The sequence below is a fragment of the Lipotes vexillifer genome, unplaced genomic scaffold, assembly GCF_000442215.2.
Source record: "Lipotes vexillifer unplaced genomic scaffold, Lipotes_vexillifer_v1.1 scaffold914, whole genome shotgun sequence".
In the NCBI taxonomy this organism is placed as follows: Eukaryota; Metazoa; Chordata; class Mammalia; order Artiodactyla; family Lipotidae; genus Lipotes; species Lipotes vexillifer.
Genome location: NW_006780388.1, coordinates 742,348 through 747,221, shown reverse-complemented (window position 1 = coordinate 747,221; position 4,874 = coordinate 742,348). Strand labels below are relative to the sequence as shown.

The following is a 4,874-nucleotide window of genomic DNA, read 5'->3' as shown; positions in this document are numbered from 1 at the left end:
CCCCCAAGCTGCGGATCCCGCCTCGGCGGAGGCTCCGGCCCCAGTGGGGCGCCCCCGGCTTCCGCCTTGGGGAGGGAGTTTCCACTTGGTCACGACTCAAAAATGTGTCGCTCCCGCTCCTCCGCCCCCTCGTCCCTGCCTGGGATGGGGGGGGTCTCCTCCCTCGGAAGACAGCGGGGCGGGGTCAGGGGAGGGGCGGCTCCTCCTTCCTGGGGCAGGTCCGTAGGGATGGGGCTAACCCTTCCCTCCAAGTTAGCGCCTGTAATAATCTTCATTTTAAAAACATAATAATAGTTCTAATTTACTGAGCGCTTACTCTGTGCCAGGCACTGTGCATGTTATATGAACTACCTATTTTAACCCTCCCAACAGTCCAACTCAGATAAGTACAGTACTGTCAGAACCAGAAGGTCAGAAAGATGAGTGACTTACCCACCACCACACAGCCGGCCTTGGGCTTTTTCCAGAAAGGTAGGTACCAATAGGTTGGAGGGGCAGGTGCTTGTACCCCCCCCACCCCCCCTTGCAGGAAATGGGCTTACTTAAGGCACTCCTGGCTGGCTGGGCGTGGCTGAGGGGGTGGGTCTGAACGCCTCATTCAAGGGAAAAGCTACAGACTGGGGGAAACCAAAGCATGAGGGCAGGACAGGCTGCACAATTTGCCGGACCCAGTGCAAAATGAAAATGCACTGGTTCAGTTTTGAACAGTGTGTTCAAAATGATTAAGAATCTCAAGATAGTGACGGCAGAACATTCAGCGAAGCATGGGCCCTGCTAAATGTCAGGCTCATGCGACTGCACAGGTGAACGTCCATGAAGCTGGCCCTGATGAAGAAGCCAGGGTCTGAGAAGACAGCATAGACACCCCCCACCTCCAATATCTCCCCCTCCCTCACCCCAGGAGACTCACTCCAGGCTGGCATTCAGAGTTCAGCCTCCAGAACTCCAAAAGCTGAGCACTTCAGGCCCTCTAGGGGTCAGGTGAGTCCCCACGGGGAGAGTGTGTCTCAAACCCAAATGACCCTGCTGGCCCCTGGGCATTCTCAGCCAGGGGCCCTGCTGGCAGGTGGGCTGGGTCATACATCCTGGGCCCAGCAGGGCCCTCAGTTCTGACTCAAAGCCCTTCTTTCTCACTGGAGCAGGGAGTGAGGAACAGTCAGGGCTGATTCCCAGAATAAACACTCCACCCATAGTCAGCCCCAGCCCTCAGCCACAGCAAGCCAGCACCAACAGGGAGAGATCGCTCCAGGCTGCCAGCTCAAGGTTAGTAAGTCACCCTGATCTCACTCCTGCCATCACTCCATCCTTGTGCCTGGGCCCCCACTCACAGTGGGTTGCAGGCTTCATTAATAACAATAGCTACCATTTGCTGCACTCTTTTTCTCCCCTCCCAGCATTGGTGGGAGCCCTTTGTGTGCCCTCTCAGTAGAGCCTCACACAGCTCCATAACAGGCATGAGGATCACCATTTCACAGATAGGGAAACTAAGAGAGATGCGATGACTTGGCTAAGGTCAAGGGCTAGAGTTTGGGATTTGCTGCCATTCATCTGTCCCGGTTCCTATCATCTCTCCTCCATCTGTAACATAGGTCTTCAGGCTCACTTCTCTGTGTTGTCTTGTATTATTCACTTCCTGCCCCTAGAATAAAGGCTCTGGAAAGACAGGAACCGAACCGTACTTATACAGCTGAGTTTCTGCTGGACCTTGCATCGTGCGTTAATTGAAAAGCTACTTACTAAGCATCATGTTGTGCAGGAAACCCTCCTTGCAGTGGGCAGGTATGTGTGTGTGAATGAGTAAGCCATGTCCCCTCTGGGTACTGATATAAGGAGTCCCCACTAGATTGAGAGATCTCCTTGAAGACCTGGCTGGGTTTGCTAGCCCAGCACACAGTAGGCCCTCAATAAATGTTGGTGAATGACCACATGATAACAATTTAATAAGCATCTGTTGAATTAATGGGAACCTAGGAGATATTCAATAAATGTTTATTGGGAATTCCCTGGCAGTCCAGTGGTTAGGACTCGGCGCTTTCACTGCTGGGGCCCAGGTTCAATCCCTGGTTGGGGAACTAAGATCCCACAAGCTGCACAGAGTGGCCAAAAAAAAAAAAATGTTTATTGATGAAAGATTAGGGGACCAGATTCAGCCCCCAAATATATTAGCAATTATCTTAGCTCAGGCTGCTATAATAAAATACCACAAACTGGGTAGCTTAAACAACATGTTATTCCTCACAGTTCTAAAGGCTGGAAGTCCAAGATCAAAGTGCTGACAGATTCAGTTCCTGGTGAGGACTCTCTTCCTTGCTTGTAGACAGCCACCTTCTTGCTGTGTCCTCACATGGGAGGGAGAGGGGGAGGGAGAGAGAGAATGAGAAAGAGATCCAATCTTTCTTCCTTTTCTTGTAAGGGCACTGATCCCATCATGGGGACCCCACCCTCATGACCTTATTTAAACCTAATTACCTCCCGAAGCCCCCATGTGCAATTATCACACTTGGGGGTGGGGTGGGTGTGTAGAGCTTCAACATATGAATTTGGGGGAGGATACAAACATTCAATCTATAACAGCAATATTTATGAAGCATTTATGAAGAGGACATCCCTCTTCACCCACCTTTCACTAAGAAGGAGGAAGCCATGCCTGGCCTAACTACTGTAGCAGGTGCTGCCTCCCAGAAAAGCATACTGTGAAAAACCCTCTCAGAGACTGGCCCTCTGAAATGTCCTGTACTCCTATCCTGCCACTTATCTGATGTCCCAGGGAGGTAGTGGGTTATAATACAAGCTTTGGAATCAGATTGACTGAGAGTGCAATCTGTTCTATGCCTCCTACTAGCTTGTAAGACCTTAGCCAAATTACTTAATCTCTGCCTCAGTTTCTTTCTCTGCAAAATGGGAATAATAATAGGACCCACCCTCAGGGTTATTGTGAATATAATGAAAGTAAAGCATCTCATACAGAGGAAGAACTAGTCTGGCTGAGAATCAGGGGTTTCTGGTTGGGTCAACTCCACCAAGCTAATATATATAGAGTTCCTCATTCTTGTTGGATTTGCAGGTGCCAAATTTAGAGGTTTATTTGCAGCTAAGGGGACCCCAGCTAGGTCCTGGAATTGAAAAGCGGTGGGTCAGGCTTGAAACCTGGTAGTGACCACTAATGTGTATTGAGAATGTACCTCATTTAATCTTCACATCAACCTCAGAAAGGAGATACTATTATTCACTATCCAAACATGGGAATCCCAAGTCAGAGTTCTCACTGGGAGCAACATACTTGTCCATGAAAACAAACGGGAGTAGAAAAACAAATAAGAAAGGCCCTCCAGGTTAAGGCGTCTTATGGTCAGGTCCCCTCGTAGGGCAGAGACCTTTGGATTTCACTTGAATCCATTCCCGCTGAACTGTGAGACCCAGGAGGGCAAGGATGGCTGGGGTTGTTCACTCTCTGTCCCTACTGTCGCACAGTGCCTGGCATCCTGTAAGCATTCCATAAGCATTTTTAACAAATATAAAACTAGCCCCTTGTGTACCTCTTTTCCATACACCTGCATTCCCTCGGGGCTGGAGCCCGGCGCTGCCAACGGGGGACGAAGTGAGGCCCCAAGCTTCACGGCCGCGCTGAGGGCTAAATCACTGCTATCCGGAAGGGGGCGCCGGAAGGGGGCGCTCTGTGGCCTTGGGTCTCTGCCCCTCCCCACGCACTGGTAGGTCGGCGGACCCAGAGAGTCGGCCCTTAACAGCCCCTTCCAGAAGGCACTAGGTCCCAAAGCTGGCCTTCCCCAGGGATCATCTGCCGGCTAATGTTTAACCCGGCCTCACTCCACATTATCCACACGAGGGAAACTGGGGTGGGGTGGGGGCAGGGGAGGTTACCCCCAAATTGCTGCCTTCCAGGCCTACTGGCCTTTCATGTATCACCCAACAGTTCATGAGCGCCTACTCTGTCTATTCACACAACAGTCTGAGTATCTATTACGTGTCTATTCATGCAACTTACTATGTAACTTACTATGTATCCATTTGCCCGAAATATAATGAGCATCTACTATGTGTCCACATAACAGCTCACAGCACCTATTATGTGTCCATTCATGCAAAAGTCATGAGCACTACCATATGTACATTCAGTTAAGATGGAATGAGCACCTATGCTGTGTCCATACAAGCCACATATTCTGAGCAACTACTATGTTCCAAGCACTGTGCCACACACTGAGGATGCTGCGTGATGAAGACCTACTCGTCCCAGGCTCTGGCGGGGCACCGCAGCATCAACTACACGAATGAAGGCAAAATTATGCCCAGAGTCAGATGCCTCACCTATGGAGGATGCTTTTCCTCGCCTGGACCCCTCAAGGCCAACTGGCAGGGTTGGCCAACAGCAGGAGGATTGCTTTTGAACCAAGATTTGCCACCAGACAGCAAGAAGATAATTGGGCAGGGGGTCTGGGTTGGCCCAAACAAAACACACTTAAGAATGCGAGTCTGGGGTTAAATCTCAGGAGGTAGAAATCAACTTAGCCGTGTGCGGGTGCGGGGCTTTCTCATTCGCGTGTACCCACTCCTTTCACTTCCTAACCGCTGGCACCGCGCTGGGAGCTAAGAGTCCCGGCGCGATCAAGGACCCCACCGGTGCTCGGCCTGACAATGCAGGTTGTCCCAACCGCTGGGACCAAGAACGCGGTGAGGCCTCCTCCTTATTCCACGGGAAACTGAGGCCGAGGGCAGGGCGAGGACCCGCTCGACGTCCGACGGGAAGGAGGGGCTGAGGCCCACCTCGCACCCTGGCTTGCGCCGCCCCGAATCCGGAGCCTGGGCCTCTGCCCGCCGGGCGCTGCCCGCGCGTTCCTGGAACTGAGCTGGGCGGA

General features: G+C 51.7%; 1 non-coding gene across 1 annotated transcript; it reads left to right on the top strand.

Annotated features, from left to right (window-relative positions):
- The first annotated feature begins 2,000 nt into the window (after nt 1-2,000).
- Nucleotides 2,001-2,072, top strand: TRNAE-UUC (transfer RNA glutamic acid (anticodon UUC)). The gene has a single exon. It is a non-coding gene; the product is annotated as a tRNA-Glu (tRNA).
- Nucleotides 2,073-4,874: the final 2,802 nt, after the last annotated feature.